We start from the raw sequence: 11789 nt of genomic DNA, 5'->3' as shown, positions 1-11789 counted from the left end.
CCCTCCCTCCACCCGTTGCCCATGAGAACCCCGAGGCTTCGGGGTGACCCCTCCCTAGGGACCTGTGGTGGGGCTCTGGGCTATGGCCCGTGAAGCTGCAGGCGGAGAACGCCAGGGCCGGGCTCCCCTTTCCAGACAGGCGGCTGCGTCTGGAGGGTTGTGCAGCACAGGCAGCAGGCGAGGAGCAGGGTGCGCGGGGGCAGGAGAAGGGGCTCTGGCAGCAGTGAGGAGGCAGGGGCTGAGGGAAGGTGGGGGGCCCCGCTCAAGCCGGAGGTCACTGCCCAAGGGGACCCTGTGCCAAGGGCAGACCTTGAAGATGTTCTGCAGCTGCAGGGTGTCAGAAACTTGAAAACTGTTCTTGTAAAGGCTCAGCTTAGAGCTGAGCCTAAGCAAAGGAGCTATTTTATTAAACGAAGCAGCTATTTTATTACACGTTATTGCAAAAGCGGCTGTCCTAATAAGGAGGCGCACCCTGGTAACAAGGCTTCTTCCTTTCATTTCCCATCTCCGACTTGCAGAGTCCCTTCCTTACTTCCCTTTGGCTGGGTACTCCGAGGTTTATGGCGCATCTGAAGTGCCCAAGTGAGCTGCATGAAGTCAGGCCATGGTTAGCATGGTTAGCACAAGCACACTACGGGACTTGAGAGCCCACTGTCCCCACGTGCCAACCTCCTTCTGTGGTGTGGCTCCTGTACATGGTAACCACTAACCCAGTTTTTGCCAGACTTTGCCCGCCGTAGCCGGTGTCTTGTGGCCTTGTTCTGCCAGTCCCATTCATCTGATGGCCAACTGCAAAAACAATACCTTAATACTTTTTAAGAGGGTGCTGAGTGTGGCAACCGAGGCACAGATGCCAGTTGCAGTGCAACTGAAATAATTTATCGAGCGAGCTTACAGGCTCTTTATAGAGCACTGCTTAGCAGTTAGTAATTGCTAGTATGGGTTAGCTTCTTTTCGGTACTTTTCGCAACATCATACGCTTTTCCCAGTGTTGCCTTCGGGGGCGTGGCAACCTATGTCAGGAACGGCATGGCTACCAACCCCAGGCCGCTCGGTCCATCTGCTCACAGACACCAATGTGGTGGACGGCAAATGGCGTTTATTGGTGGGTAACATGGCATTATATACCCTGAGTTTACAACGCCACTTCCGTCTACTTACATCACAAACCAAGCGTTACTGGCTCTAGGGAGAGGGGCCTTATCTTCTTATCTTTCCATACAGCGCGACATCTTCCGACCGCCGAACCCTAACTACCACATTTCCCCCCTCCCTATGCTCAACTAAATAAGCCAAAATAAGTATAAAAGCATGCACTATAATAAACAAACTCTTCAGTATGACAGAGAATTCTAGGAACTATTGCCACTTATATGCAATAATGTGAAGATTCATTAAAAAGTTTCAATGACAAACAAGGTGTGACTCCTATGGTGGAGCAAACCCACTTAGTATTACTAGCCGGTAGTAACCATCTTGCTGGTCTTTTAGATGGTAATGGTCTCTTTTCCTTATTAACACACGATTGTCTTTTGTGCTCAGGAACTTTCCCTACACACATACCTCTTCCTGTCACTTGAATTAATGTAATTCCTTGTTTTTCTGAACCCCATGTACACTGCGCTGGGTTAGTGGCATTTGAGATTCTGGGTTTTTTAGTGACTCCTACAGCCTCATAAAAGGGCGGTCTTATCCCATAACACAACCAGCAATGTTCAGTAAGATTTGGTTTAGTTCTATTCAATACCAGGTAACTGGCTCGCATCAGTTTCCAAAGGGAGTTACCCCCAAGATATTTGTTACAGTTTTGGACAGTTTGAGTGGGGTAGGGGTATTTTTTGTATCGGTCATTTCAGGAACTATTGTTACATCATCCAGTGTCTCTTCGACTAAATCATCAGTCAATACTAGGTTGGGGCCTACTGGTAATGGATCATTTGGAACTATTTCCTTTTTAATGAGAAATAGTCCACCTCCATCCGCTCCTGATTCCCAATACCTAGGGCCCCAAACTCTACCTATTGACCATCCTGGATCCTCAGGCTGCAAGATATCAAGTCTTATATGCCGACAATTACTATTCAGAACGCCTCCAAGAGGATCATGTTTAGCCAGCTTACATCCATCAGGTCCCCAACTTGTTTTTAGGAACTTATCTTTCGTCGAAGGAGACCATGAGGAGGCAACTGTTTCACAACCCCAGTAAGCACAATAATAGTGATTTGGATGGTCGCAATATCCTTTTCCAGGGTTGGAAGCAGGGCACATATAGTAGCCTATTAAGTCTAGACATGGCTCTCTAGGTGCTAGCTGGCATGGAGTAACTGTAAAACTGGGAGCCCCTGGAGTTATGATAGTTTGTACAACCTTAACATTTTTCCCTTGATATAATGTCCATTTAAATGGCTGGTGAGCCTGGTGACTTATTTCGCCCCCTCCTCATGATGACACCAAAAACAATATAATCAGGACGCTCTGCAAAGGGTTCAGCTTCCTTCCCTGTCCCAAGCCAACCTGGTTCGTACTTATTTTCTGTCCAAAACCTTGAGGTCGTTTCAACCGGGAGGTCCCCAGATCATCCCGTGTCCCGGCACATTGCCCTTCTCTGGATTCTGTCGAGCTGTCATTCTTTCTTGCCAACGGGGAATACGGGTTACGGGGGCGGCCGATGATGAGATCCTGCAGATAAAAACTCACAGTTTTCATTAGCTTTATTCTGGAGGTCTGATTTAATGGACTTAAGCGGACGCCACTTAACTCTACCATCCTTTTTAACTGCAGCATACCCTCGCCCTGTCAAAGATCATTCTAGAAGTTTGTTTTATATTGAACGGGAGCATATCATCTCCCCCAAAGACACCATCTATGAGGGTGGAGACCATGGCAGAATTAAGCCCTTTATCCGTGATTGCCTTAACAATCACCTGTATATCCTTTGGGTTTATTGGCGAGTGGACCCTCTGTCCCCCACCTATCACCCGGACCGGGAACGCTAGTTTGGCTGATGGGGTCCAGTCGGCGCAAGCAATCTTTATTTTCCTCCAGTCCGTGAGGGGGATTTCCCCCCCTTTGCCCGTCTTCGTTTCCTCCGCCTCTAAGCTTGGATCGGTTGTAAACCACTCCCCCCAGCGGGCACCTGATTCAGAGTCAGAGCTCGACGGACTGGTTAGCTCCGGTTTCCTGTGCCTTTTTGTCGGGCTCCGGCCCCGCCCGCTTTCCTTGCTGGCGGGCCGTTCTCTCCCCCTTGGTTCGCCCCGCCCTCTACTCGGGGGGGGTGTTTGCTCCGCAGGGACATTGCTCCCGGTGGCCGCTCCGATCGGCTTTCTGCCCTTCGCTCGCGCTCTCCTCCCTTTCCCGGGTGCCCCCCCCCAGTTCTCTCCTCCCCGTTCCTTCTCTCCTCCCCCTCCTCGCTGCGTGCCCATGATAATACCGGCGCGTTCTCCTTTTTCCCGCCACGGGCGTCTTCGCCCCGCTCTCCGCCTTTCTGCTCGGCGCCATCTTGGGGCGCATATAGCGGTGGTCTAGCCCAGACAGCCCCAGGCTCCGCTTTCTCCGCAGCGCCCCTGGCCTCCTCGGCTAGCCTGCCCCAGAAAGATTTATCTCGTTTCTGTCCCTCCGTTAGCGTATCGGGACCCGTGTCGGGATCCGATCGAGGGGACGGGTCGCCCTCTTGCTGATATTTGGGCTCAATACAATCAGCAGCATCTGGGGGATGCAAAGTCTGCGTGGCCGCCCCGACTCCCAACTTCGGGGTGGCCAACAAACAGTTCTCTGCCGCCTTCCAGGTCTCCTGTTCTTGTATAGCCTTTTTCAGAGCCTGTACGACTTTCCCCTATGACTTAAGATTTTTCCTACAACCCAAAGACATCGTTTCTTCGGCTAACACTTTAGTACATTTATCCCACACTTCGGGGTGCAGAATATCCACCGGCTGGGCAATAACCCCAGTTTGCAAAAGCCTCGCAACTGCGAGAGTAAAATCTTTAGGTTTACAATCAATACCCCGCTGACTATGTAACTGTGATACGACCTTCACAAGGACTTCCATCCTCCTTGCAGGTCCTGGGAGCTCCCTTCTCCTCGCCGGGCTGGTCCAGCCGCTCCGGCCGCCGCTCACCCGTCCAGACGATTCCTGAAAGAGGAATCGTCTGTTGACGATTGAGCTTGAAAGAGTCCAGAGCAGAGCCACAAAGATGATTAAGGGAGTGGAACACCTCCCTTATGAGGAGAGGCTGAGGGAGCTGGGTCTCTTTAGCTTGGAGAAGAGGAGACTGAGGGGTGATCTCATCAGTGTTTACAAATATGTAAAGGGTGGGTGTCAGGATGATGGAGCTAGGCTTTTTTCAGTGATATCCAGTGATAGGACAAGGGGCAATGGGTGTAAACTAGAGCATAGGAAGTTCCACGTTAACATCAGGAAGAACTTCTTTACTGTAAGAGTGACAGAGCACTGGAACAGGTTGCCCAGGGGGGTTGTGGAGTCTCCTACATTGGAGATATTCAAGGCCCGCCTGGGGAAGTTCCTGTGTGATGTACTGTAGGTTACCCTGCTCTTGCAGGGGGGTTGGACTAGATGATCTTTTGAGGTCCCTTCCAGCCCTTGGGATTCTGTGATTCTGTGAAAACCCGTTCCCGGGTTTCGGCACCACTTGTTGCCTTCAGGGGCGTAGCGACCTATCTCAGGAACGGCACGGCGACCAACCCCAGGCCGCTCGGTCCATCTGCTTACAGACACCAATGTGGTGGACGGCAAATGGCGTTTATTGGTGGGTAACACGGCATTATATATCCTGAGTTTACAACGTCACTTCCGTCTACTTACATCACAAACCAAGCGTTACTGGCTGTAGGGAGAGGGGCCTACTTATCTTTCCGCACAGCGTGACATCTTCCGACTGCCGAACCCTAACTACCACATCCCAGCCAGGGACATTACTGGTCACGCACCTTTTCAACCAATCACACTATTGTCCACGCGCCTTTGCTTGAGCAACTTATTTGTACCCAGATGTATAAGCACATTTTTCTGTTACTACTTTCTGGTACATTATTACTTTCCATTTTCCTTGAACACACATTCATTTGTCCGCTCAGCCCACGTTGGAGACTTTCATTAGCTTCTGGGAAAGTGCGGGTTACAACATCACATCTTTGTCTTCAGTAACGTCTTTGTTTCAGTATCCACAGTTCTCGGACATGATCTCGGAGTTGTAACTTTGGTTCCTCTTGACTCCCATGGTTTGCAGCTGATGAGGGTCAGGATGTTCGTGCTCTCGTTGAGGTCTGCTGGCGCAGCTTCTTGTGCAGCATTTCCCACAGCCGAGGGTGCTGGCGCTGCACACCAGCACCTGTAACGTGCTGTCCATTGCCGACAGGGTCTGCGAGGGAACAGGCTCTCGAGGGCAGCCCTGGCAGGCTGGGGGAGCAGCACAGTCGTGGCCCTGCTCTGAGCGGGAAGGGGCTAGGGACAGGGAACTCCCTGTGGCTCACAGGCCCCGATGAAGAGTCAGGGACTTGGATGCCCCTGTGGGCCCCTCAGACATGAGCAGGCTGCTACGAGGTCTCCACGCAGGCTTCTCTTCTCCACCTCCAATTGTCTCTGCCTGTCTTTGTACAGGGGGTGCTCCAGGCAACCTGTGGCTGTGCCTGGGATTGCCGTGACCCAGGTGTAGGACCTTGCACTTTGCTTTCTTGAACTTCACGAGGTTTTCACAAGTCTCTGCTGGGGGCCGAGCGCCGCCTCCTCCACGCCCTCGGCAGCAGTGAGCGCAGCCACTGTAGGCTAAGCCTTGAGCTCGTCCTTCTTTCTTCGAGCATGAGGATGGTCTGAGTCGCCAAGGAGGAGACCAGGGGGCTGGCATCTTTTCTTGGGCCTTCAAGGACTGCGGGGACAAGGCAGGAGAGGTGAGGTGACAGCCCTGTGTCCCCTCCAGGCAGGGCACGTTGCACCCCGTGGTGCCCAGGGCCGGGAGGGAGCCAGGGGTCAGGTGTCTCAGCTGGAGGCTGCTGGTCGGGAACACCCCCCTCCACAAACACACTCTCCCCATAGACGTGCTGGGAGCAGAGCCCCCCTTGCCTGGGGCAGTTCTGTGCCGGAGCCCTTCCTCCTCCCCACTGCCCTCACTCACCCTGCTTGATGTACTCCGTCGTCCTGCGCTCACCCACAGACTGTCCGATGAGCCCTGGGGGGACGCAGTATGTTGGGGAACCCGCTGGCTGCCGGGGACCCCAGCAGACAGCCCGCCTGGCCACACAGTTCCCCAGGGGGGGCTGACCCTGGGGTACTGTGTCAAGGAGGGGACGAGCCTCCTGCCAGCCCAACGTGTGCAGGCAGGAGTGGCTGAGAGGGGGCCAAGGGATGCTCTGCAGGCCCTGTGCTGGGATGCAGGGACCCTGTCAGAAGGAGGGACCCGGGACTCATGGCTCACCGATGAACCTGACAGCGTCCTGCCTCAGGATCTCCTGTGGACTCTGCAGGTAGACCTCACTCTGGTGCAGGAAGTCTTTTGTCTTCCTCCTCTTCCTCTCCAGCTGGAGAGAGAAGGGTGCAGGGCTGGTACAGAGCTGCCCCCGTGTTGGGCTCTCCCCCCATCCAGGGCTCTCCTTCTTCCCCCCAGCAGGACATTCCCAGCTCTCCACCGTGTGGCGTTTGGGTTCAGACGGAGCACAGGGGTCGCCACTGATGCTGGGGTGCCACTCTGGTGGCAGGGTCCCCCCTGGGACCCTGGGGGTGAGGACAGCCTGCAGCAGAGCCTGCTCCAGGAAGGTGCATAGGGCTGCGGGACACAGCCCTGCGTCCTCCCCACTGGGCATGGGGCAGGGCTCTCCCGGTGCGGATCCCAGCAGCGCTGGGGCTCTGCTCACCAGGCACTCGCTGATCTCACACAGTTTCGCAGTCGGGGCCAGCTTTGTCAGTTGCTGCCACTTCAAGAAACAGCCAGCGAAGTAGAGGGCTTCCTGGGCGGCCTGGGCAGAAGAAGAGATGCCACCACCAGCCCTGGAGGCCCAGCACCCCGTGTCCTCCGTCTTAGCGGGGCTCGGAGCCTGTCCTGGGGCTGCAGCCTTTTGCTCTTGGTGGCCTCAGGCTGCTGTGGATCAATAGCCTGGTGTCCGGGGATGCAGGGCCCCGTGCCCTATGGCAGGGACTGTGTGGAGGGAGCTGGCTGGGCAAGGGACCCAGCACCCTCTTCATTTGGGAGGCAGGAGGAGAAAGGCAGCAGCGGGTGAGGGGAAGGTCTGGCTGGTCCTAGGGCCTCAGCAAGCTAGACGTGACCTCACAGTGACACACGTTTGAAGGCTCCAGTGTCACCAGCGCCCTGCCCAAAGGACCGATCTGGTTGGGAATCTCACCTTGGCCACGTTCTCTTTCTGGTCGTGCAAGTGAAAGACCAGCGGCAGCAGGCTCTCCCACACCTCCTTCTTCATCTTCTTCTTTTCAGCTCCCGTCACAAGCCCCATCAAATATTGGAATAAGCAGATGGAGAGCTGCCTCACGGTGTCTGACTCCTGTGGGAGAAGGACCTCAGCCCCAAGCCCATGGCGAGCAGGGGGCTGACGTGGAAATGGATGTTCCCAAAACAGCCTGCTCCAAAAGGGAGCGAGCTGCAGCGTGCAGAACGTCTGCCCAGCGGGGCTGGGGAACACAGCAGGATACCCCGGGCGGGCTCGGGGATACTGCCAGGGCAGGCCGGGGCTCAGCAGCCCTGCTGCCATCCTGCCACCACCAAGTCCTGCAGCAGGAAGGCCAAGCCAGGCTTAGTCCGCGTGGGGAGGGGATGGGGGACAGCACAGAGCCGCCGAGGGCAGCGATGGAGCCTGGGGGCAGCGGGGCAATGCATCACCCTGCAGAGCACAGGGCTCGGTGTGAATGGAGATGCCTGATGTGCGGGGCACAGGGCTCTCCGCCAGCCTTACATTGTCAAAGAGCAGCCGGAGCTTGGGCGCAATGGCAAGGGCGTGGAGGCCGAGTATCTTCTCCTCCAGCAGCGGGAGTAAGTTGCTGAGCACAAGGATGGCCATGGTCACGGCATCGCTGTCAGTATGCTCCAGGCACGCCACGATGTTTGGCATCAGGGTGAGGATCTTCCTTGCCTGTGTGAGACATGCCACCTCGTTTTTGTAACGCACCGACCGATTGCGGGCGTGAAAACCTCTCTGCAAACACCAGCCTCCCCGCTGGCTCCTCAGCAGGCAGCAGAGGTTGCGAGGGTGAGCATGAGCTCATCAAACAGGGCTCGCTGGCATGGCCAGGGGTAGAGCAGGGCACAGAGAGGAAGGACAGACAGCACGGGCTCCTCGCCATCCCCTCGGCTGCCCCTTCCCCAGCAGACCCCCTGCGCACCGTGTTGGGCCTCTCGGAGAGCCCGTAGAGAGCGTTGAGCACCAGTCTGGGCATCCCCACGCACTGACTCTGCAGGTACACGGGGAAGATGTTCACAGCACAGTCCACAGTACCACCAATGTCGGTGCACTTCAGCACCTGAAACACACAGGAGAAGCTGGTGAGGTGCGCTGCTGGCTCCAACCATCAGCTCAAGGCAAGGACGCTGGGGCAAGAGCAAGCTCAGACGGAGGTGGCGGGGACTGCAGAGAGCCCCCATGACCCACGGCACACTGCACTGGTTGGTTGCCTGCTTCTCCACGGTACCAGACAAAGCCCACCCTCCACCGCAGCTCCCCCCGCAGCACAGTGCTGGGCATGAGACAGCCGAGCACCAGCGGCAGCCTCGGGCGCTGGCGTCGGGCTCACCTCAGTGAACATGACCATGGCGACCATCTCCCATGTGGGGTGCTCCACACTAAGATGATCCAGCAGACGGTAAAAGAGGATGGAGCGCAGCCGTCTCGAGGTCTTCATCATCTCCCTGGCAGGGGGAAGGAGGCACTGTCAGGCCTGAGCCGGGCAGGCTCATCTCCCTGGGCTGTGCAGCAGTCTGGACATCACCAGTCCGCAGCACTTTCTCGGAGCAGCGGGGACCCCGTCGCCATCAGCCCCAAGGGAGCAGGCACTGCGGGGCGCGCGGTCCCCAAGGAGCGGGGAGAAGGGGCTCTCACCTGGTCACAGTGCGCACTCCCACAAGGTGGTGCTGGACATGGAGCAGGTTGTCCCAGCCAAGCCGCTCCTCGATGGCCAGGTCCTGGCTCTCAAAGCCCGTGTTGCGGAGCAACGCTCTCATGGACCGCACTGCTGCCCTGCAGAAGGAGAGATGCTCAGCTGCCACCGGGACTCCTGGCTTGCTTCCGGGTGGCCAGCAGGGATGAGAGGACAGGGATGGAGTACCTGATGGGAGTGAGCTGATCCTGGTGCTTGTCCTTGCTGAGGATGAGCACTTCCTTGTTCGTCAGGTCCATGGAGAATGACACTTGGAACATCAGTGCCAGGAAAATCTCAGGGAAAAACCCTTCCACCTCCCTCGGGCAGAGGGACTGCTCGAGGATCTCGTGTATCATCCTGGCTGCCTGCAGAAGACACCCAGAAACTGAGACGTCCTCTCATCCCTGGCGAGGTCAGGGCTTGGGGTGGGCAGGGAAGAGGAGGGGGGATCCCCGCACAGCTGAGAGCAACCACGGGGGACAGCAAGGCCTCATCGAGCAACTCACGGCCAGGGACAGGATGCGCGGGTTGTCCAAGGTGGCGATGGAGATCTTGTGCAGAGGTTGGCTCACCGCTGTGCTGAGCAGCTGCCTCAGCACGCTCCCCGCAGCCCTGGGCTCGGTGAGCATCGCCTTCCACATGGCCATGGCGACACTGCAGGGGCACGGGGCTCTGTCAGTGGGGACAGCCTGGAGGATGGCCGGGCTGAAGGCCCTCAGGAGGGTCTTGGGGCCCCCCCGTCCCAGTGGCGGAAGAGTCCCAAAGGCTGTCGGGCCCCATACCTGCCGCACGTTGGGGAGCACTGCAGCACGCTGGCCACCACCTCTCTGGGGTTTTTGCATGCCAGCACCACCAGGGCCCTCTTCAGGCTGTTGAGGGCTATTTCTGTGCTGATGGAGGGCAGGTTTCTGTAGATGGTCCACGTGATGTTCAGCACCTGCAAGGGACGCATGGGTGGCGGTGGGGAGTGATGTCAGCAGGGTGAGCGTGGCTGTTTCCCCAGCGCCACCTGGGTGCTGCTGCCATTCCCAGTGTGATAGGACAGCTTGAGATAGTGTCAGTGCTGGCCAGGCACAGAGCCGGGACAAGAACAGTCCCCGGAGGGTTGGTGCGCCAGCCATGCCACCACAGGCTGCTCACCTGCCCTGGCGTGAAGTCGGTGTGTGACACAAGGATGTCCACCATGTGGGCAGCCATGCTGATGCTGTAGGCGCCAGGGCTAGCCAAGGTCTTCATGGCCATGAGGATGATATCTGTCCGCTCAGAGGGCTGGAGGTACTTTGCGAACATCTGCGGGATGAAAGAGGGGAAGTTTGTCACCTAGAGCATCCTGGCTGTGCAGCGAGAGCGGGACGCAGAGCCAGGCCGTGTTGGGAGGAGACCAGCGGTGAGGCTCGGGGGCCTGCGCGGAAGCCGAGCTTGCCAGGGCCTTTGCCTGGCCCCTGCTCAGGAACAGCACGAGCCCCGTCTCCCTCATGCATCAGGTGTCCCTTCACTCGCGCTGAGCCCCGGCCAGGAGCCAAAGGCACTTCTTACCAAGAACATCTGTCTCGTGTGTCTGGTTTTGAACAGGTGCCAGGTGTGAGTCTCTTGCCAGCTCTTCTGGAGCTGCCGCTGCCTTGTCTTCGTCAGACAGGGGTAGCTGCCTGGGGAGCAGCAAAAACAGGGTGCTCAGAGAGAGGGTGCAGAGCTGGAGGCGCAGCTGAGAGTGCTGGGCTGAAAAGCCACTGGCAAAGAGAGGCCTGGACCCACCCAGGGCCAGAAAGCCCAGGAAAGGTCCAGGGCTAGTGCAAGTGTGGCGAGGGGAAATGGCTCTTTGGGCTGCGGGCAGGCAGGTTGGATCTGGCTTTCTCTTGCCAGGAAGAGTGGCCCCTGGCTGCCCGTGCCCGGGGGAACCCAGCCCCACACCGCTTCTCTTACTTATGTGCTGCAGGGTGAAGCAGTACATGTGAAAGAGAGCTTCTGCAGCCTCCTGGCGGGTCTCCTTGTTCTTGCAGGTGCAGCAGAGGGTGAGGTGCCCCACCATCTTCCCCATCACCACAGTCTTCCAGCAGCCATGTCCGAGCTCTGGGGTTTGCACGGGGCAGGAGCAGAACTGGGGGAAGATGGGCACAAGGTCACCTGGGCACAAGGAGAGCCTCAGCCGCTCCCAGAGCAGCCAGGCAGCAGCCCAAAGCAGGGCAGGGACGCTGGCTCCAGGCTGCTGCCGGTGCCCTGGGTAAAGAGCAGGGACAGGGCAGGGCAGAGCCCACGCTCCTGAGCTCCTGCAGACCGGGTGCTGCTGGGGCTCATGGGCATGGGGCTGGGGCACTGGGGCTGCCCGGACCAGGAGCTCGTTACCTGTGGCAGGGGGTAGGTGCTGAAGAAGCTGGCCAGCCGCGCCATCCGTGTCACGGCCCTCTCCTGCACCACGGCCGCCTCCGAACTGGTGAAGCGCACCAGGAGCTGGGAGGAGAAAAGCTGTCGGTGTGCCAGAAGGTGGGGTGGCACAGCACAGCACCTCGGCAGCGCCTGACAAGGGGCGCGTGTCCTGCTTGCCCCTTGCAGCAACGGGCTGTGGCCAGGCGGGTCCCCACATGCCACTGCTGCTGCTGCTGCTGCCCTGCTGCTGTGCATTCGCCGTCCCTCAGGACAGGTCCCTCCCTCCACCCGTCGCCCATGAGAACCCCGAGGCTTTGGGGTGACCCCTCCCTGG

Source organism: Lathamus discolor, chromosome 4 (genome assembly GCF_037157495.1).
Source record: "Lathamus discolor isolate bLatDis1 chromosome 4, bLatDis1.hap1, whole genome shotgun sequence".
Taxonomy (NCBI): Eukaryota; Metazoa; Chordata; class Aves; order Psittaciformes; family Psittacidae; genus Lathamus; species Lathamus discolor.
This window is presented reverse-complemented; position numbering follows the sequence as displayed.